A 23,968-nucleotide genomic window follows, 5' to 3' on the forward strand; every position below is an offset into this window, starting at 1 on the left:
GGTGCTGTGTTTGTTGCTCCTAGAAAAATACGCTTTTAATTATGGTCGTTGCAATTTATTTTTAGTGTTGCACGTGACTGCGAATTTTGATAGAATTCAATAGCGCAAAAAGTGTTTGTTTGTACGCTCGGTTGGGGCTTACTTCGATCAGAAGTATATTATACACCTTTGATGAGATAAGTAATGCTAAAGTTATTCCAATGAAACCTTCGTAGGCTTTCGCTGATTTTGTCACATTAGGCTTCTGAATAATAGAGAGTTTCAGCAACCCATATCTAGGCGTAAACGCGAACGTCTACGTCTCTTCTCGACGTGTGGGTCAAAATTTCGTTCAATAAAAATTGTTTCAAATTTTCTACGTCTATGTTTCAAATAGGATACTGATAACGGCACGTTGCCACATGCACCAACCAATAAAACTATTTAGAAAAAAACCAGTGACACTCAACATTTAGTTTGTTGTACGACCTAACTAGTTAAAAAAAATGGTCTTTGTTGTTAGTTTAACTCGTCGTCTGCTTTTTCAAATGCCAGATTTCGATGTTCCCAACGTCAGATAAATTTATCGGATATGGCGTAGACGTTCGCGTTTACGCCTAGAAATACAGGGTGGAAGCCTCAGCCGTGGTCCAGCCTTGGTACTTCTCCTAGTACACCAGAGTGCTGCGGGTCGAACACTACTACAGGCGCTGGTATTCCACAAATAGACCAATGGGATAATTATAAGCGCATCTTTATCCAATCGCCCGATGCGCTTCCAATTATCCCATTGGTCTATTTTTGGCCTACCAGCGCCTGTAGAAGTGTTCCACTTGCAGTACTCTGGTGTACTAGGAGAAGTACCAGAGCTGGACCACGGCTGAGGCTTCCACCCTGTAGTTTGCTGAAATTCTCAAATATTGCAAGGGGAATCCATTCTATAATGAGTTTCTAAAACTACTACATCAAGAAATATAAATTATAAATAAATACATATCCTTACTTACAAGGAGACTACCCGAGGTGTAACACACCGATTTTGTTCAAACTCGGGGCCTTAATGAATCATGAAAATTCCCAAAAAGAAAAGTTTCATGCCATTAGTTTTTGACAAATACAAAATGGAAAATTCCTTACCGGAAAAAACATAGGATTTTGAAAATTTCTAAGGGTGCCCCCTTGGAAAATTTGATCAATTTAATTTTTTTTCGTCAATTTTGATAAATTTTTTCCAGTTTTTGCATTTTAAAATTTTTTAATTTTTTGGAAAATTTTCCTTGGAATTTTTCAAAATCCCATGTTTCTTTCGGTAAGGAATTTTCCATTTTGTGTTGTCAAAAACCTTTTTAGTTGCCATGGCAAAACTAATGGCCGTTGAAACTTTTCATTTTGGGAATTTTCATGATTCATTAAGGCCTACTTAACAAAATTGGTGTGTTACACCTCGGGTAGTCTCCTTGTTAGTGTAGTTTTGATATTTTACATCATTAGGCAAAGTAATTAACTCGGTAAATTTTGATCCCTAATGCAGTGAACATATGCGTGGTTTTGGAAAATCGCTCCAAATAACTTTGTATATTTTTATTCTTTTGTATAACGGTTTTAACAATATTTCAAACAAGATGTGACATAAAAATGTATTTAATACAAGAGTTGCCATTGAAAAATTCTTGATAAGGAAAACAATATTTAAATATACTGTCAAATTCGCAAGAGCATCATAACCAAATGTAATCCGAGAAGCCTTTAATTTTCTTAAACAAATTAATACTCAAAACGATTTAATAAATTTAAATTTAATTTAAATCGTAATTATTAACATGATGTGTATGTTTCCAATTTTGTTATAATGACGACGATGGTCGTTTTGGTTCTAGTTTTTAAAACCGTCAAGTTGGTCAAATTGCGAGAAATCTTATCAACTTGACGACAGCAAAGTTAGTGAACGAGGGCTTGCCACTTAAAAAAATTAGGTGTACAAGTAGCGAGAAATCAAAATAGTTATTACTAGCAACTAGAAATCTGCAAGAAATATATGCTACGGAAATATGGTAAATTAGTAGAAAATTGGAAATGTCAAAAAATCAGTAGAAATATAAGAAATCTCGACATTTTTTCCATATTTCTGGAATTCCGGAAATTCACTAGCAATAAATGAAAGTCCGTAGAAATATAGGAAATAATGAGAAATAGAGAAATATTGGAAATATTGAGAAACAGAAATATCGAAAATATTGAGAAATAGAGAAATATCGGAAATATTGAGAAAAAGAGAAATATCTTAAAAATCGAGAAATAGCGGAATATCGGAAATATCGATAAATATTGCGAGATAGAAAAATATCGGAATATCGGAATATGGAAATATTTAGAAATATCGGAAAAATCGAGAAAATATGGAAATATTTAGAAATATCGGAAAAATCGAGAAATATCGGAATATCGGAAATGTTGAGAATTAGAGGAATATCGGAAATATTGAGAAATAGAGGAATATCGGAATATCGTAAATATCGATAAATAGAGGAATATGGAAATATTTAGAAATATCGGAAAAATCGAGAAATATCGGAATATCGGAAATGTTGAGAATTAGAGGAATATCGGAAATATTGAGAAATAGAGGAATATCGGAAATATTGAGAAATAGAGGAATATCAGAAATATTGAGAAATATCGGCATATCGGAAATATTGAGAAATAGAGGAATATCGGAAATATTGAGAAATAGAGGAATATCGGAAATATTGAGAAATAGAGAAATATAGAAAAATATATAATCGAAAATATAGAGAAATATAGAAATATAGAAAAATATATAATCGAAAATATAGGGAAATAGATAAATATAGGAAATATTGAGAAATAGATAAATATAGGAAATATTGAGAAATATAGGAAATATCGAGAAATATAGAAATATCGAGAAATATAGAAATATCGAGAAATATAGAAATATCGAGAAATATAGAAATATCGAGAAATATAGAAATATCGAGAAATATAGAAATATCGATAAATAGAGAAATATAGAAATATCGATAAATAGAGAAATATAGAAATATCGATAAATATAGAAATATCGATAAATAGAGAAATATAGAAATATCGATAAATATAGAAATATCGAGAAATATAGAAATATCGAGAAATATAGAAGTATCGGAAATATCGAGAAATTTAGAAGTATCGGAAATATTGAGAAATTTAGAAGTATCGGAAATATTGAGAAATACCGGAAAAAACAAGAATTAGAGAAATATCGATAAATAGAGAAATATCGGAAATATTGATAAATAGAGAAATATCGAGAAATAGGGGAATATGGAAATATCGGAAATATTTAGAAATAGAGGAATATCGGAAATATTGAGAAATAGAGGAATATCGGAAATATTGAGAAATAGAGGAATATCGGAAATATTGAGAAATAGAGGAATATCGGAAACATGAGAAATAGAGGAATATCGGAAATATTGAGAAATAGAGGAATATCGGAAATATTGAGAAATAGAGGAATATCGGAAATATTGAGAAATGGAGGAATATAGGAAATATTGATAAATAGATAAATATAGGAAATATTGAGAAATAGATAAATATAGTAAATATTGAGAAATAGATAAATATAGGAAATATTGAGAAATAGATAAATATAGGAAATATTGAGAAATATAGAAATATCGGGAATATTGAGAAAAAGAAATATCGGGAATATTGAGAAATAAAGAAATATCTAAAATATCGAGAAAAATAAATATCGGGAATATTGAGAAAAAGAAATATCGGGAATATTGAGAAATAAAGAAATATCTAAAATATCGAGAAAAATAAATATCGGGAATATTGAGAAAAATAAATATCGGGAATATTGAGAAATAAAGAAATATCTAAAATATCGAGAAATAAAGAAATATCTAAAATATCGAGAAATAAAGAAATATATAAAATATCGAGAAATAAAGAAATATCTAAAATATCGAGAAATAAAGAAATATATAAAATATCGAGAAATAAAGAAATATATAAAATATCGAGAAAGAGAAATAGAAATATCGGAAATATCGAGAAATAGAGAAATATCGAAAATACTGTATTTGAGAAATATAGGAAACAGGTTTTACGTTCCACTCGTTATTTTTTTTGTGGACGTGGAGCAAGTTCACATTACAATATTTCTAGACATTGGTATACCACTAGCTAGCACTAGTTGGCATTGGATAGTTTACAGGAAAGCGATTCGATCAACGCTCAGTCGTAGTCGGCAGTGTACGTGCAAATATCTCTTCTTCCTTAGGCCTAGTTCTCACTGAACACAAACCACCAGAAAGCGTTAGCGATAGAATTTAGTTTTGTGGAAAATCCGTCAACTGCACGGTAAGTGTTTCCACAAAGAAGGAAAAATTAGCCAAGGCTTAACAGAAATCCCTAAGCCTAACCTTATTAGGTTTCAACCGGTGGTCACATTTATCACTATCTTATCATTTCTCGCTTACAGGTCGACTCCTCAAGTCGGTGGTTGAAAATATCGTTCCCCCAAGTCGGTGGTTGAAAATATCGTTCCCCCAAGTCGGTGGTTGAAAATATCGTTCCCCCAAGTCGGTGGTTGAAAATATCGTTCCCCCATACCTCGCGAAGACTCACATCCTCCTACGTCATAACTACGTCTGTTCAGTCGTCTTCCCACAATCTTTGGAGAGTGGGAGAGAAGACAACGAAGTAGACGACGTTATGACGTAGCGGAAGTGAGCATTCACCATATCGAGGGAAGTTATTTTGAAATAAATACACAACACTTTCTTATGTATGTCTTTTTCTTTGCAAACTAAATAATTTTGAATGAGTTTTTTTGGACCATTTTGTAATAGGTCACTGTCTAAAATAAAACGTTAAATATGAAGGTGGAAAAGTGAAGGCGGCCAGTGGAAACAAGGCTTTAGACGAATGTAGCTGTTGCTTTTCAATTCTCTTCGAACAGTAGCGAGGGCCTCCTATATAGATAAGGATAACTCCTGGAAAAAATATATTGATTCCCAAGTTCCCACCTGCCCACACTCCGTATAACCCTATATACGTTTTAGCACCTACTATACGGTCGCTTAAAATGGGTGGCCCGCGGCCGCCAGGGAATCTCTCGTTCTTCGCCTTTGCCTTTGCCAGAGCCTTGTACCTTTATTTATTTATTTTATCAGCAACAGCTTCTAAATAAAATACTAAAAAAGTTTTCGCCACCACCTTTATACGCGATACACTTTCAACCATTTCCTAAACAGCATTAGGTCAACTTGTATTTGGCCGCTGCCTACGAATTAATTTACATTTTTGTTATAATAGCGTTGTATTAAAGTCGTATTTATTGACCCCAAATTCAGGTGTTCAGTTCAGCGTCGTAACTTCGTTTGAGTGTTTTATATCAACTCCGAAATTGGTGATTATGTGGATGGATATGTACGGATTAAATTTTTGGACTTCATAAAGACGTCGAAGTATTCGAAGTTATGTGGATTCTCGTTGTAAGCTGCTTGTAAGTGCTATTTTGTTTAACAATTACGTTGGTTTTTTGGGGGATTGGACAAAAGCTTTGGACAATATTTTCCCTAAAAAATCTATTAGGAGCTATTCTCAAATTACGTAACACACGTAATCGACTTTTAACAACCTCGCTTCTTCCCCTTGCAACAAAAGAGTAAAAATTGGAAAGAAAATCCTCTGAAATTACGTAACAAATATTTTGATCCTCATCCAAAATTAAAGGAAAAGTCCAGGTTGGGTAACACTTGGGTCTATTTGAAAGATCATGTTTAAATACACTCAAAAATATCAGTCGTAAAATTGTATCTTTTTTAATGACGAGAAATTAATTTTTAAACGAGCCAAATTTACCCGCCAAGCGAGCTGCCATTTTCTTTCACTTTCCCTCCGCAAACCGCACGCGGAGCAAGCGCGCGCAGGGAACAGAGCGCTGTTATAGCGCTAACAGCGCGTGAATAAAGTCCTAAAACGTCACCGAGAAACAAAATGGCAGCTCGCTTGGCGGCCAAATTTTGCTCGTTTAAAAATTATTTCTCGTCATTAAAAAAAGATACAATTTTACGGCTGATATTTTTGAGTTTATTTAAACGTGATCTTTCAAATAAATCCAAATCTTACCCAACCTGATCTTTTCCTTTAAGTATGTTTTAAGCGTTGGTAAGGGGTAGGAAAGGTGGCACCAAATCATGCAAAAGGGGCCCAAAATATATAAAATAATCGAACACTTTTGGGGGTTAATTTTAAAATTCCTTAAATTTATACAGAAAATTGTTATAGAGGGGATATAAAATTTTAGTATGAATCAATATATTTTGCAAGCTTTAAAAATAAAAAAGGTATCTAAAATTGCTTCTAAGGGTACCAAAAAAACAGGGCCTACTTAACCCAAAAATCGTGGCACCTTCACTGATTTTAAATCTATTTTAAAATGATGTATTTAATTGTTCGTGTCCCGTAAAATACTTGGCAATTTAAGATTCCGGTATCGAATTATGGCATATGATGTTACATATTGCAGTGACCACTACCCTTTTAGTAACACTTGTGTGAATTCCTTAGGGCGTTGCGTAATTTGTGAACCGTCCCTTCTCGAAAATCATTTTTAAATTGTATATGTTGACTGGTTAAAGGTTCTACGTTGCTTTTAAGTCGAGTTTGCACTAGAGTATATTTGCGGAGATTGCAAAAACCGAGCGCAGCGTAATCGTCACGCAAAACGCGGAGTTGCGGAAAAGTATAGAATACGCGAATGTAAACCCAGTCACATTTTCGGTTATTATGGCTGTAAAATACGATATCGTACGGAAATTCAATACCAAAAAAAATGAGCTAAAAACGTCGAATAAAAACCCACAATCTTTTGTATAACGACACGCGAACATTTCTCTGAACTGTATCAAAATGTCTTTTCTACCCGTGTATATATTTGATGATAAATTTCGAAGCCATTGAAACAAGTTGGTAAGCGGCAAATTTAAACTTATCCTGTTATTCTTCCATGGTTTTCCCATGATATTATTTATTTTCAATTTGTAGACGAGGGAATCAATGGCTCGGCTGTAAAAGATCCACCCGCTAAGAATGTGACCGGGTTTGATTCCTGGCCACGATGGTATTTTAAATTAAAATAATTAATTAATTAATTTAATTTAATCATAAAAATTCGATTAACTGTTTATTTATGGATATTGTTCACGACTATTATACGATTTAATATGCAACATAGAAGTTTTTAATTGGTATAATTTCCTATCCGAACGCCGAGCCCTATATTTTACAACCAAGGACTAACGATTGGACAGAAAACTGACAATTTTTCTACGTAAATTAGCATGATGATTTTTCCGGCCAAATTTGAGTGCAAAATCCGTAAATTGCGAGAAAATATTTATTTCGAGTATAAGCCTCGTACTTAGCTTTTCATTTCTTGAACCAATCCAACGCGAGGTTCATAATCTTATAATTTCCAGAATCAGTATGTAGCGCCATTTCAACTTTGCTAAACTAATCTCGGATTCACAACGAAAACATTGGTACTAATAAGTTCAGTTTTTAAACTTTATTTAAAAGCTGAAATATTTTATTTTGTTTTAATTTTACTTTTTACTTTTTACAGTTTTAAAATCTAGGATTGATGCTTTAAATATTTTAGATAGATAAATATAATATTACCGTCATGTAGTTACAATTCGTTTGAAACCCTTATTTATAAAATATTTACTCGGCGGAGTCATTCAATAACCAAAATAATCGATTATTTGCAACCTCCAAATGGTGCCGCATTCATTTTGTGTGGTGCTTAAACTGTGCACCCCCCTTTTTGAGACCGAAAGGCCACTGATATTTTGCACCATCTTCCTTGAGAGTTGAAACAAATGTTACGTTTTTTACCTCCCTTATAAACGACCTTGGTGCTGCAAGCAGAGTTTAGGGCGTAGTTATTCTGAAACGTCTAACAAGGAGACGACCCGAGGTGATAATCACCGATTTTGTTCAAACTCAGGTATAGTGTACACCTCCGTGTACCTTAAAAAACCTGCATGGGAAAAGTTGCGACGGGCTTTCGTTTTGCCATGGCAACTGAAAACGTTTTTACAACATGATTTGGGATTTTTCCATTGAAAATAACATGGGAATCTGAAGGATTTTAAGGGCCCCCCCTGTGAAGCCTTTTAAAAAATGAAAATTTTTGAAAATTTCAAGAACGTTAAAAAAAATTTAAATTGATTTTAAAAATTTAATTTAATCAAGTTTAAATGCGATTTGGTCAATTGTGGGACCCTGAAAATCATTCAGATTCCCATTTTATTTTCAATGGAAATAATTCCAAACCATGTTGTCAAAAACGTTTTCGGTTGCCATGGCAAAACGAAAGCCCGTCGCAACTTTTCCCTCGCAGGTTTTTCAAGTTACATGGAGGTGTACATTATACCCGAGTTGGAACAAAATCGGTGATTATCACCTCGGGTCGTCTCCTTGTAAGTGCCTGGCCGCTGGAACCAAAGTTAGAGTTCAAAGTTCTTGTCAGTCTGTTTCCGTAGCTGTCTAATTTTTATATAACAAGGATAAGAAATCTTCATATCCCTACACGCGTTAAAAATTTGTGTCCCTAAATAAAAGGTAGAAAATATGATCTTACTCGGAATGGAAGGAATAAATGTTTAGGTATATATTTTTAAAATTATTGTCTTGCCAATTTTACTCTTGTTACAAATTATAATTGGCAGAAATCGGTGTATTTCGTGTAAAACGGCTTGCTCCAGATCAGAAATTGATGGCCACTTTTCATTTGATCTGCAAATAAAATGTGTACACTTTTTACTCAAAATTCATCCATTCGCCTGTGTCTGGTGGTAGAAGCTACTCTACACTGTAAGCTATTGGCAAAGGGCGGCTGGGTTACACTTCTCACTCCTCCTCAAAAGCAACATTTATTTGGTCGTGTATAAAGTCTGTCTGCTTCAAAATCATGTTTGAGGTCCCTCCATTAGTTTAATTTAGAGTAAAATTATTTTAATCCCAAGACCGTCGAAAATAATTTAAAATACACATAATCGATTCTGTAAATATTTTTACCCTGGCTATGTTACACGACTTACACCAACTTGAACTGTTCCCAAGAACAGAATTGGAGTAAAATAATACTTTATCTGGAACAACTAGAACAAGCGTAGTAGGCAGTGTTGTTCCGAGTGGTACAATTGTACTTTTGTTTTCAAAATTTTAGTACGAAAATACATTTTTGATTTATTTAATCGTATTTAGTACGTTTGGAAAATTTATGATACGAAAATACGTTTTGATATTTTTTGGCATATATTTAGTACGTTTTAACTTTTTGGAGTTCGTTGATAGTTTTATGTAGTCTAATTTCACCACCAAAGCAGCTGTTTCCATGGGCATTTTAATTGTTGACAGCAGTTACAATGCCGGATAGATGGCGCACTAAGCGGAAAATTGAAAAGTACGTTTTTCCCAAAAAATACTTCGAAAATATAGGAGAAAGTACGTTTCTGAAATCGCTCTTAACAACACTGGTAGTAGGGGCAGTCAGTGTACTCAGTCGTATAAATTCGTTTGCTACTTCAAATTAGGCTAGCTAATGCACCAAGAAAAACTTTAACAATTATTTATCAGAACAGTTATGTTACAATCTAAGTTCATTCTCGTAACAATAACAGAATAATTTAATCTAATCTATTTATATTTAATTTAATATATATTAAATTAAATATAAATTGGAAATAGTGGATAGTTTTCCATCGCGCGTGAAAAACATTTTCCTTATACCACAGTTAGAGATCGGCGTTTGAATAAGAAATTATCCAATTATTTATTTTTATTCATAACCGCAAATTATCCGAAAAATATACGAAAAAACCGAATATATTTGCATGTTAAATCGTTGTTTATTCGTAGAGGTCGGCGTTCGATTAACTTTTATCCATGGATAAAATAAGTTCGGCGATATTTAAATAATATTTATTTAAATAACCAATATTTGAATAATAATTGTAAAATGTTTAAAAAATCGAAAGTGGATAAGCCTATTATTTAAACAAAACAAACAATTATTTAAATAAATACCATTTTAATTCAAATAAATGTTTGGTAGCGTAAAAAACATAATTAAATAAGTTAAAATGATATTCTTTTTACCAACTTTTGTTAAATAAATCGGAAATTTTGTGGATAATGAATAAACAATTCCGAGCACTATTTATTCGTATAAAATGTTCATATAAAGCAGTTAACCAAACTTTTTATTGTTAATCGAAATTTTGCAGGTTAATTTATTTGTTAGGCCGACCTCTTACCACAGTCAAAAGAATATACAAAGATATCTACTGTTTTAAATGAAATATTTTTAATCGAAACAACTAGAAATCGAGCGGTTGAACGGTGGACGTCAGTTGGCTTTTTTCCGCGCATCGCCAATTGGGTTGGCATTTCCAACGATCTCGCCTTCAAGAGTAGGAAGCTTTTGCTTTTCCGCGCTATTAATGAGACGAACGTGTTGAAGTGGCGAAACGTCGGGCCGCGCTTATCAAGAATAGCCCCGTCAGCGCACCTTAAAGAGACCAACCCCTTTTTTTATAACGCACTTAACATTTTATGGCACCATCTTGCGGATAATAATTATTTTGGACTGTAAAAACGAAATCCCCTTATACTATTCGTTTGGGAATATTCTGGCTGGGGACAAAAAAGCGAGAAAAAATAGTATAACTTCTTCCACCGTCCTAGGATTAACTTTTATGGGTTTTTCTTTGCTCCGGCTCCCTACAACTACCGCCTCAGTCTACCGCTGTACGGCGCTGTAAACGTAAGCCGCGATCTTTACTAACCCTCTTCATTCAACCGCAACCAAAGTTCCATCAGCTTCCATCCGTACGATGTACCTATAATATTTATAGCTTTAATGGTTGACTGCCTTTTAGACCAACGTGGCTAGTCTGTATATTTCCCGTTTTCATCTATACAGCTCCTTTTAGGTATGATATTTCCCATAGAGCTTAATTTTTTTAATTTTTCAGGTTTAAAATTACGATGGCCTAGGTACTTCCCTAAAGTAAATTTTTCCAGGTATTTTTCTAGGTATTATACTAGCGAGGTAACTTTTTTGTAGTTGTTATTGGAAATGATGGGATGGGCGGCTACCGCTGGTTTTCTTTGGGCGCTCCGAATGACGTTAGAGGTTGATGTTATGGTTTGTTACCTAGAACTAAGGGCTTAGATATAAGGCGGTGTTGTTAGCTGTTTCCGAGATGTTAGGTCATGATGTTATCCGTTGAAGAAGTATCTAATATTTGTGGACATAAAGTCTTCTTTTCAAAGGGAATTTCTCACAAAGGAAATGTTATTACGTTACATAACCAGTATTCGATTCGTAAATAGAATGTAGGTTATTTTGTTAGAGGGGTTGTATTATATTCATTTTAAATCCGACTTATATATCCTTTATATTTGTTACAACGTTTAAATTTGTAAGAAGATTAAACGTTTCTATTCAAATAGAAATATCGCGAACGTTTCTAACCTAAGTCAGTTTATCGCTGAATGTAAATCGACCAATAGCTAACGCTCTCAAACGATTATAAATTCTTCTCTTTAAAGGTCTCTCTCTTAAATAACTTCATTAGGCTAATCGGAATCCAAGTGCTAAAAGGATTCTATTCGCTCATAAACATCGCCTTGTCCAAAAAAAAATCAAATTAACACTTTTTTAACGCTTTTTTATTAAATTTACTGTGTCTAATTTTTCTTGTTCCGCGAAGAGAAATCTAAGTTCCTCTAACACTAGTGTTTTGTCCGACCACTTCGCGAAATAGGTCCTAAGAGGGACGAACAAACTGGTCGGTAAGGACAGGAGGGAGCGAAGAGAATGAGGGGGTAAAAGGGGTTCAATCCGGGTGAAAGAATTCCGAACGATGGCTGGTTCGTTGCAGTTTCTTAATGGTATCGACCAACCGAAAATTTAATTGGACGCGAACGTAACCGAGGAATGGCGCACCCGCCCCGTTTCTGTCGGCTGGAACTCGCCACTTCTTAACGAGTAGTCGTTATTGTTTCGTTACTCTTTTTAGAAGGCTGAGGTCTTATACGTTCGGGGGACGCGACTTACTTGAGAGGGTGAAAGTTTAGTTAATAAGAGGGAAAGCTCGCATCGTCTCCATTTATTGGAGCGCAGCCGTTAAGGAATCCTAATGGTTTCAATGGCCGTTTCCTAGACAGTTCAGTCTCTCAAAAGCTTTCGGATCTGATAAAACCGTGTAATAAATCTGATTAATATATATGCCTTTTTAAACCCGGTTATATCCGCAATATTTCTCCTTTCTTATTAGCGTTTGAAGGACCCGATTTTTAAGGGATTGGCGTTTCTGAAAAACGGGAAGAATTCGACGAGGTTGCTGTTGAAGAGTTGTATATTTTTATTCTGTTTCGCGCTATTATTTACGCTTTGTTTTACGTAATTTGAAAAAGGCCTCGGGACTAGGTCCATTTTGGATTTCGTTCAATATTTGGGGCGTTTTGTGATTTATGTTGTTTCCTAGACCTTTTTACGAATCGGAAATTTCGAATGGCCTACGTAACAAATGATGAGAGCGCGAAATATATTCGCCAAAATTGGCATCCCCAAGCGCGGGTCTCTCGTAGTGTTTTGGCCTTATGGAACGAGCGCGAATGCCTTAGCATAAATAACGCCTGTTCTTTGATTTACCAAATAGCGCTTCGTTACCTCTCGCGTCTCTTCCAATTTAATCCGTCATTGTTTAAGGGGCAAAAGAACGATGTGAAAACTGTACGTAGCGGAGTGGACCCTTCTAATTGATACAATTAATTTCGAGTAGTGGTTATTATACAAACCAATTCCGGCCTATTGTGTACCGAGGCTTCGAGACTGCAAAGAGCTGTTTAATCAGGTACGAGCCGTACTGTAATATGCAAATGAGCCCTGGAAATTTGAAGTTTCGTTAGCCGCCATCGGCTATAATTCAGTTTGCTTAACAAGGTGAAAGTAATTGGGTTTGTCGCTATACGATTCTCTTCGCCATTCATCATTCATCCTTCTAAGACACGCTACTGGGATTTCAAGTTTCCCTCAATCTCTCTTAGTCTAAGTGATTACCATTTTTACTTCATTCCCCCTCCTCTCTTTGGACGAGTTCCCTTCAGATTTATGTATTTAAATTATTATTCATACAGTGTTTGTTTTCTCTGGACGAAGTTTCATCGCTTACTCTCGAGGTTCCTCTTTACCTGTCTTACTTTAAATTTTTGATGTCTTGGGTTTCGCATAAACTTCTCGAAATAATATAGATGATGGTGGAGAAGTGTGACGTTGCTTTTAAGCGCTGTCATTTTCCACTATTTCTATCTCTATTTTTTAATTTATATCTCTTTAAGTGTTTTAATTTTACGTATTAGTGCGCGTTTATCTAATAGCGAATATTAAGGAATTGTCCTATATAATTTCTCTTTAAATGTACTGTCAGGCTACACTTAAGCCTTTAAGGGTTTTTTCTGGTCTCATATTTAACACCTTCACAGGTTTAAAAAGGAAGTTATTCTACACCTTAAATAGCATTTTTCCTTTAAGGGTTTTTATTTACACTGTCTGGGGTACTTTTGTCCTTCGTTTTTGCTTCCTTTACTACGCCGTTTCTGGTATAAAACTACTCCCCTCCGGGTTCTTAGCTACTCCCTTTAAGGTATACAAGACTACTTCTTTTAGGGTACTAAACGACTCCCTTCAGGGTGTTACACTACTCCCTTAAGGGTTCTACAATACTCCATTTAAAGTGTTAAACTACTCTCTTAAGGGTTCGACAATACTCCCTTCAAAGTGTTAAACTACTGCCTTAAGAGAACAACACCCTACCGGGTGTTAAATCACTCGGTTTATGGTGTAATATAACACTGATTATACACCTTTTCAGGTTTTAAATTTGGGACAAGAAAAAAACTTTAAGGGTGTATATATTAATATATTTTAGACCCTTAATATACCATTAAAAACCTTTTTTTTTAAGAGTGTATGCTAACTTATTTGTTAGTAGGTGAGAAATAGACTAAGCGCCTGTAGAAGTGTTCCAACCGCCGAACTTTGGTGTGCTGGGTGAAAGCAACTTTACTTCCTCGCCCCGTAAATTTTCGGGTAATATATGTAAAATTAATCTTACCCGCTACTACTATTAAATTATAAATAACCCAATAAAATCGCAAGCTCTAGTCTCAGATAACATTAATTAAATTATAAACTAAGTTAAATTAATTTTAAAGTTTAAAAATTGTAAGAAATATATATTAACACAAGGCTCGATTGTAGTCAATATTGTAGCTTATAATACTCGTAATTTTAACTTTGAAAATGGTTTTAATCAGGCCGAATTTGATACCTATTACGTCCGAAAGAGTAAACAGGTTTATTAAAATATCAATTCGAGCCGTTTCGAGATAATGTTTACTCCATACAGTCATTGCAAAGAATTTAATCTGGCTATTTCAGGCTTTTCGGCATAGGCCGACTAAATTAGCAGATTATTTACGTAAGGATAACCCTCGGCCACATTCGATCGAGAACGATATTCAACAGCGGAGTCCTTTTATAATTTATTTGGCAAGTTGGATATATTTCCCGAGATACGCAATTTAGTTTCACTCTGGTGGCTTTCGGTTGGGCGCTACCCTATCGTTTTCAACAATTACTCGCTGAATAATTTAGTGGCCGACTCTCGCTCCCCGGCTTAAGCCTCGGTTTCGCTGCACGTATATGATTAGACCTTGTCACTTCCCATAATTCCGTTAAATTTAACGCCCTCCCATCTACGAACGGACCCATAAAAGGCCTCGATATTATACATAGGGGCCTTTAAACGCGTTCAAATTGATTAATTTTAGGGCGGCCCCTATCACCTGTGGCTGCGACCAGAGGGGCGAACCTTATTTCTCTCTCTCTCTCTCTCACCCAGTCCGAGGTTTAATTTTTGTAATGGAGGAAATACATCAAAAGCCGGGTTCCTTTAGCGCCTGGTACACGGCAAGCACGGGCCAAAGGGGGGTTGCTATTTCACTCAATAAGGGATGGCTGATATGTTGACTTTAGAGTCCCGTCCCCTATCCGTTTCCCGCCACCCACGGGTATCTAAGGCTACTGGTGCCTTTGGCGGCCAATCTTGGCGAAATAATAAGCTGCTGGAAACCGGAGAAAATGATTGACGGAAAGCTGATTACTTTTCCCGTGTAATCTATTATGCCGAGGCTTATTTAGGTGACTTCCCTTTTTGCGCGTGCTCTCTCCTTCCCCTCTCGCTCGCTCAGCCCGTCTACGTTCTCTATAAGTTATCCCTCCAACTTTATCCTTTTAATAATGGCGGAGTAATTCTTGTCGGTTCGTGATACGGCTGCCTTCGCGGTGCTTTATTTGAAAAATAACTCCTCGGGCTTACGGAGCTCCATTCTTTTCTCATCGTTTCAATATGATGCCATCTTTGTCATGTTGTAAATAAGAATTGACGTACCTCGTATGGTCCATTATCTCGACGGCTTTTAATATTCGTTATTAATCTGTTGAGACACTTACGAAATGAGCGTTAATTTCCCGACAAAAAGAATGATTTTCAGACGCAACATTTCCGTATAGTTTCTTGGTTAGTGCTTCCAACTTAATTGCAACTGAAGACAGTGGGGACCTCGATTTTTATTTTTGTACCCTAAGAATCGTTTAATTTCCTTAACCAAGCAAAATATGGTGATTCAATAAATGTAAATAATTTAAAAACTATCCCCAAACATTTACATTTTTCCTTATTTTAAATTTATGGTCCCCTTTTTATAGGATTTGGGGCCACTTTGAAGGCCTATTTTCAGAAAATTTCATCCCTCAGTAATAGGGTGTAATATAAAAGAAAACATTTTTGTCTTCCCCTGTGTAATCCCCCTTTTGATAGCGACGGTCACCTCTTGGCGTTCTCAAGGGCATTATAACTGATGACAATTTTGACAGCGCTTACAATGCCTGATTTAATCATTCGAAATGGAGAGGTCGGGAGAAGCGAGCTGACCGTTGGACTCAATGGAGGGGTTACGAGGGGACGCAAAAAACATGTTTGACCCCTTTTTCGAGTGAGGGCGGTGAACCTAGGCCTTTAAATTTTCAGGACAGGCATTATCATACCTTGACTACCACCTGACACTACCACTGTCTGCAGATAATCATATTCTCAGAATAGGTTAATTTTTTATTTAACCTTCACCCAGCAATCTGAGTTCAAAATATATCTGATTTATTAAACCAAATAACCGATCGGAATTGATTTACTATAATTAATCGAACCACAATCAGTAATCATAACAACTATCTGATTTATTCGACTAGTATATATTTAATCACGTAAAAAGCAAATTAAAATAAAAAGTAATTAAAATTTCATAAGGAATTTAACACGAGGATCAGTGAAATTGATAACTGTTAGCATAAGTGTATAATATTTTTACATAAGTGTGACAAACGTTTTACTGAGAGCAATTCACAAGACACACTGCATTACCGGCTTCGTCGCCGTTTAGCGTCCGCTTGCTCCCGGGTCACACGTAGCCTTTGACAGCGCCTCGCTAGGGGGAGATTTTCTTCTCGTTATGACGTCACTTCGTGACTAGCTCTCAGTTAAATATCCCACAAAGTGACAAATTTATGGAACAATATTATAGACGTAAGCTGTTAGTCTGCACAGTATCTGTATATGTCTGTTTAAAATGAGTTCGGATTATTATCAGGCTAAAACCAATTGGCTCCCATTTTGACCCATATCAACCGATCTGATATTATCTTAGCGTAAATGTTGAAAGTTTGATATCTGATCTACCGAAATTATTTATTTATTCGGTTAAATGGTATTTTCGATAAATTGAGGAATGTCTTCGAAACGGCGCCTTGGCGAACGTAAAATAAATTGCCTTCCTTCCATTTGTAAACCCGGCAATTCGAAAAGAAGAATTTTCCCGTCTGTGGTCGGTTCAATGGAAAAAGCATTTATAGCGAAGTTGTTTTGGAATCCAATGTTGTATAAAAGGAAGTGGAGGTGTTTTCGGCGCGTAGGCGCGCAACGCTTTCAAAGAACAAAACCATTAAGTTTTTCGCAAACAAGCTCCTTATTTTGTAAGCGGCCTTCGAAACCGCGACGGGAGAAAACGTGTGATGGAGGCATAATCAAAGTGTGGACTCCCTCGTGCCTCCCCCGTTTGGAGTAGAACGCCATCTGGGGGCGGCTCCATTCCGACTCTTTAGTATCGCGAGACTACTCCGTGTCCATTTTCCCGACGGGTCAACGTGACCGGCGTGTAAGAGAAGACGGGTTTCAGAAGTCCATTACCAAAATTCCTTCTCTCTTACCTCTCCCCCCTCTCTCTTTCGGTGTGTTCACAGCGCCTCGGTGCGGTGAGCCCGCGTACTTATTCCTTTTTTTCTCTATTACTTTCTCCGTTCCGCTTTTTTTCCGCTCGGTCTGGCCAGAAACGTGACTTCGTCTGAAATTTGATTGAGATCCAATTTTTATCCATATTTCCTTTAGCTTTGGAAAAATGTGGAAGAAATCTGCCCCTTCTTGTTCACGCTGGGACGGTCAATAAATATTCCGTACTTTGTTCGTCGCTTTTATAACGTTCAATCTTTCTTTGTTTCTTTAATTGGGAACATTTTTAAATAAAAAAACTGGAAGAGAGGTCGAATTTCTTTTCTACTTTTTTAATGATATTTTAAGAGCAGCGCGAAAAAGATTTTAATTGCTCCGTCGAATCCCTACTGGTATCATTAAACCTTTTTGAAATTAGAGAAGATAATTTGGAAGCTCATTTTTTTCCACTTTAATTTTCCTCCGTTTTAGGGATTTTGACGGCCGGGGAAAAAATTTATTATCAAATTTCATTTAAAAATAAAAAGTGGGCGATTATATTTATTTTAATTAGAATTAGACGTGTTAATTAATCTGGTTTCCTTTTTTAGTATACTTTAAAAATTTACTAAGAATATATTCATAATATGAAACCGCAACGGGTAGAGAAAGCGTGGGATCGTAGCCCCCTTATCAGTAGGAATATGGAAATATTAGGCGAGGAAAGGCAGGGAGGTTATGACTTTACTTAGGACTTGGAACACAGGCGCGTAGGAACGTTACTTAGGACGAGTGACTACTTGGAACACAGGCGCGTAAGAACGTTACTTAGGACGAGTGACTACTTGGAACACAGGCGCGTAAGAACGTTACTTAGGACGAGTGACTACTTGGAACACAGGCGCGTAGGAACGTTACTTAGGACGAGTGACTATTTGGAACACAGGCGCGTAGGAACGTTACTTAGGACGAGTGATTATTTGGAACACAAGCGCGTAGGAACGTTACTTAGGACGAGTGACTACTTGGAACGCAGGCGCGTAGGAACGTTACTTAGGACGAGTGACTACTTGGAACATAGGCGCGAAGGAACGTTACTTAGGAAGAGTGACTACTTGGAACATAGGCGCGTAGGAACGTTACTTAGGACGAGTGACTACTTGGAACGCAGGCGCGTAGGAACGTTACTTAGGACGAGTGACTACTTGGAACGCAGGCGCGTAGGAACGTTACTTAGGACGAGTGACTACTTGGAACGCAGGCGCGTAGGAACGTTACTTAGGACGAGTGTCTACTTGGAACATAGGCGCGTAGGAACGTTACTAAGGACGAGTGACTACTTGGAACATAGGCGCGTAGGAACGTTACTTAGGACGAGTGACTACTTGGAACGCAGGCGCGTAGGAACGTTACTTAGGACGAGTGACTACTTGGAACATAGGCGCGTAGGAACGTTACTTAGGACATGTGACTACTTGGAACGCAGGCGCGTAGGAACGTTACTTAGGACGAGTGACTACTTGGAACGCAGGCGCGTAGGAACGTTACTTAGGACGAGTGACTACTTGGAACGCAGGCGCGTAGGAACGTTACTTAGGACGAGTGACTACTTGGAACATAGGCGCGTAGGAACGTTACTTAGGACGAGTGACTACTTGGAACATAGGCGCGTAGGAACGTTACTTAGGACGAGTGACTACTTGGAACACAGGCGCGTAGGAACGTTACTTAGGACGAGTGACTACTTGGAACACAGGCGCGTAGGAACGTTACTTAGGACGAGTGACTATTATAACACAGGCGCGTAGGAACGTTACTTAGGACGAGTGACTACTTGGAACGCAGGCGCGTAGGAACGTTACTTAGGACGAGTGACTATTATAACACAGGCGCGTAGGAACGTTACTTAGGACGAGTGACTACTTGGAACACAGGCGCGTAGGAACGTTACTAAGGACGAGTGACTATTATAGCACAGGCGCGTAGGAACGTTACTTAGGACGAGTGACTACTTGGAACGCAGGCACGTAGGAACGTTACTTAGGACGAGTGACTACTTGGAACATAGGCGCCTAGGAACGTTACTTAGGACGAGTGACTACTTGGAACATAGGCGCGTAGGAACGTTACTTAGGACGAGTGACTACTTGGAACGCAGGCGCGTAGGAACGTTACTAAGGACGAGTGACTTTTTGGAACATAGGCGCGTAGGAACGTTACTTAGGACGAGTGACTACTTGGAACGCAGGCGCGTAGGAACGTTACTTAGGACGAGTGACTACTTGGAACATAGGCGCGTAGGAACGTTACTTAGGACGAGTGACTACATGGAACGCAGGCGCGTAGGAACGTTACTTAGGACGAGTGACTACTTGGAACATAGGCGCGTAGGAACGTTACTTAGGACGAGTGACTACTTGGAACGCAGGCGCGTAGGAACGTTACTTAGGACGAGTGACTACTTGGAACACAGGCGCGTAGGAACGTTACTTAGGACGAGTGACTACTTGGAACGCAGGCGCGTAGGAACGTTACTTAGGACGAGTGACTACTTGGAACATAGGCGCGTAGGAACGTTACTTAGGACGAGTGACTACTTGGAACACAGGCGCGTAGGAACGTTACTTAGGACGAGTGACTATTATAACACAGGCGCGTAGGAACGTTACTTAGGACGAGTGACTACTTGGAACACAGGCGCGTAGAAACGTTACTTAGGACGAGTGACTATTATAACACAGGCGCGTAGGAACGTTACTTAGGACGAGTGACTACTTGGAACGCAGGCGCGTAGGAACGTTACTTAGGACGAGTGACTATTATAACACAGGCGCGTAGGAACGTTACTTAGGACGAGTGACTATTATAACACAGGCGCGTAGGAACGTTACTTAGGACGAGTGACTACTTGGAACACAGGCGCGTAGGAACGTTACTAAGGACGAGTGACTATTATAACACAGGCGCGTAGGAACGTTACTTAGGACGAGTGACTACTTGGAACATAGGCGCGTAGGAACGTTACTTAGGACGAGTGACTACTTGGAACATAGGCGCGTAGGAACGTTACTTAGGACGAGTGACTACTTGGAACGCAGGCGCGTAGGAACGTTACTTAGGACGAGTGACTACTTGGAACACCGGCGCGTAGGAACGTTACTTAGGACGAGTGACTACTTGGAACACAGGCGCGTAGGAACGTTACTAAGGACGAGTGACTATTATAACACAGGCGCGTAGGAACGTTACTTAGGACGAGTGACTACTTGGAACGCAGGCGCGTAGGAACGTTACTTAGGACGAGTGACTACTTGGAACATAGGCGCGTAGGAACGTTACTTAGGACGAGTGACTACTTGGAACATAGGCGCGTAGGAACGTTACTTAGGACGAGTGACTACTTGGAACGCAGGCGCGTAGGAACGTTACTAAGGACGAGTGACTACTTGGAACATAGGCGCGTAGGAACGTTACTTAGGAAGAGTGACTACTTGGAACGCAGGCGCGTAGGAACGTTACTTAGGACGAGTGACTACTTGGAATGCAGGCGCGTAGGAACGTTACTTAGGACGAGTGACTACTTGGAACATAGGCGCGTAGGAACGTTACTTAGGACGAGTGACTACATGGAACGCAGGCGCGTAGGAACGTTACTTAGGACGAGTGACTACTTGGAACATAGGCGCGTAGGAACGTTACTTAGGACGAGTGACTACTTGGAACGCAGGCGCGTAGGAACGTTACTTAGGACGAGTGACTATTATAACACAGGCGCGTAGGAACGTTACTTAGGACGAGTGACTACTTGGAACACAGGCGCGTAGGAACGTTACTAAGGACGAGTGACTATTATAACACAGGCGCGTAGGAACGTTACTTAGGACGAGTGACTACTTGGAACGCAGGCGCGTAGGAACGTTACTTAGGACGAGTGACTACTTGGAACATAGGCGCGTAGGAACGTTACTTAGGACGAGTGACTATTATAACACAGGCGCGTAGGAACGTTACTTAGGACGAGTGACTACTTGGAACGCAGGCGCGTAGGAACGTTACTTAGGACGAGTGACTACTTGGAACATAGGCGCGTAAGAACGTTACTTAGGACGAGTGACTACTTGGAACGCAGGCGCGTAGGAACGTTACTTAGGACGAGTGACTATTATAACACAGGCGCGTAGGAACGTTACTTAGGACGAGTGACTACTTGGAACACAGGCGCGTAGGAACGTTACTTAGGACGAGTGACTACTTGGAACACAGGCGCGTAGGAACGTTACTTAGGACGAGTGACTATTATAACACAGGCGCGTAGGAACGTTACTTAGGACGAGTGACTACTTGGAACGCAGGCGCGTAGGAACGTTACTTAGGACGAGTGACTACTTGGAACGCAGGCGCGTAGGAACGTTACTTAGGACGAGTGACTACTTGGAACGCAGGCGCGTAGGAACGTTACTTAGGACGAGTGACTACTTGGAACGCAGGCGCGTAGGAACGTTACTTAGGACGAGTGACTACTTGGAACGCAGGCGCGTAGGAACGTTACTTAGGACGAGTGACTACTTGGAACATAGGCGCGTAGGAACGTTACTTAGGACGAGTGACTACTTGGAACATAGGCGCGTAGGAACGTTACTTAGGACGAGTGACTACTTGGAACACAGGCGCGTAGGAACGTTACTTAGGACGAGTGACTACTTGGAACACAGGCGCGTAGGAACGTTACTTAGGACGAGTGACTATTATAACACAGGCGCGTAGGAACGTTACTTAGGACGAGTGACTACTTGGAACGCAGGCGCGTAGGAACGTTACTTAGGACGAGTGACTATTATAACACAGGCGCGTAGGAACGTTACTTAGGACGAGTGACTACTTGGAACACAGGCGCGTAGGAACGTTACTAAGGACGAGTGACTATTATAGCACAGGCGCGTAGGAACGTTACTTAGGACGAGTGACTACTTGGAACGCAGGCACGTAGGAACGTTACTTAGGACGAGTGACTACTTGGAACATAGGCGCGTAGGAACGTTACTTAGGACGAGTGACTACTTGGAACATAGGCGCGTAGGAACGTTACTTAGGACGAGTGACTACTTGGAACGCAGGCGCGTAGGAACGTTACTAAGGACGAGTGACTTTTTAGAACATAGGCGCGTAGGAACGTTACTTAGGACGAGTGACTACTTGGAACGCAGGCGCGTAGGAACGTTACTTAGGACGAGTGACTACTTGGAACATAGGCGCGTAGGAACGTTACTTAGGACGAGTGACTACATGGAACGCAGGCGCGTAGGAACGTTACTTAGGACGAGTGACTACTTGGAACATAGGCGCGTAGGAACGTTACTTAGGACGAGTGACTACTTGGAACGCAGGCGCGTAGGAACGTTACTTAGGACGAGTGACTACTTGGAACGCAGGCGCGTAGGAACGTTACTTAGGACGAGTGACTACTTGGAACGCAGGCGCGTAGGAACGTTACTTAGGACGAGTGACTACATGGAACGCAGGCGCGTAGGAACGTTACTTAGGACGAGTGACTACTTGGAACATAGGCGCGTAGGAACGTTACTTAGGACGAGTGACTACTTGGAACGCAGGCGCGTAGGAACGTTACTTAGGACGAGTGACTACTTGGAACGCAGGCGCGTAGGAACGTTACTTAGGACGAGTGACTACTTGGAACATAGGCGCGTAGGAACGTTACTTAGGACGAGTGACTACTTGGAACACAGGCGCGTAGGAACGTTACTTAGGACGAGTGACTATTATAACACAGGCGCGTAGGAACGTTACTTAGGACGAGTGACTACTTGGAACACAGGCGCGTAGAAACGTTACTTAGGACGAGTGACTATTATAACACAGGCGCGTAGGAACGTTACTTAGGACGAGTGACTACTTGGAACACAGGCGCGTAGGAACGTTACTAAGGACGAGTGACTATTATAACACAGGCGCGTAGGAACGTTACTTAGGACGAGTGACTACTTGGAACGCAGGCGCGTAGGAACGTTACTTAGGACGAGTGACTACTTGGAACATAGGCGCGTAGGAACGTTACTTAGGACGAGTGACTACTTGGAACATAGGCGCGTAGGAACGTTACTTAGGACGAGTGACTACTTGGAACGCAGGCGCGTAGGAACGTTACTTAGGACGAGTGACTACTTGGAACACCGGCGCGTAGGAACGTTACTTAGGACGAGTGACTACTTGGAACACAGGCGCGTAGGAACGTTACTAAGGACGAGTGACTATTATAACACAGGCGCGTAGGAACGTTACTTAGGACGAGTGACTACTTGGAACGCAGGCGCGTAGGAACGTTACTTAGGACGAGTGACTACTTGGAACATAGGCGCGTAGGAACGTTACTTAGGACGAGTGACTACTTGGAACATAGGCGCGTAGGAACGTTACTTAGGACGAGTGACTACTTGGAACGCAGGCGCGTAGGAACGTTACTAAGGACGAGTGACTACTTGGAACATAGGCGCGTAGGAACGTTACTTAGGACGAGTGACTACTTGGAACGCAGGCGCGTAGGAACGTTA

General features: G+C 39.1%; 1 protein-coding gene across 2 annotated transcripts in view; it reads left to right on the forward strand.

Annotated features, from left to right (window-relative positions):
- The window catches only part of cac (calcium voltage-gated channel subunit cacophony), a 338,819-nt gene that overhangs the window by 18,066 nt on the left and 296,785 nt on the right, over positions 1-23,968 (forward strand). For both annotated transcript variants that reach the window (XM_090158840.1, XM_090158839.1), the window contains exon 2: positions 5,352-5,503. The gene's annotated coding sequence lies outside the window, so the exon portion shown is untranslated. The remainder of the gene's footprint in view (positions 1-5,351; positions 5,504-23,968) is intronic.

This window comes from Leiobunum rupestre, chromosome 9 (assembly GCF_980474605.1).
Source record: "Leiobunum rupestre chromosome 9, qqLeiRupe1.1.hap1, whole genome shotgun sequence".
Lineage (NCBI taxonomy): Eukaryota > Metazoa > Arthropoda > Arachnida > Opiliones > Sclerosomatidae > Leiobunum > Leiobunum rupestre.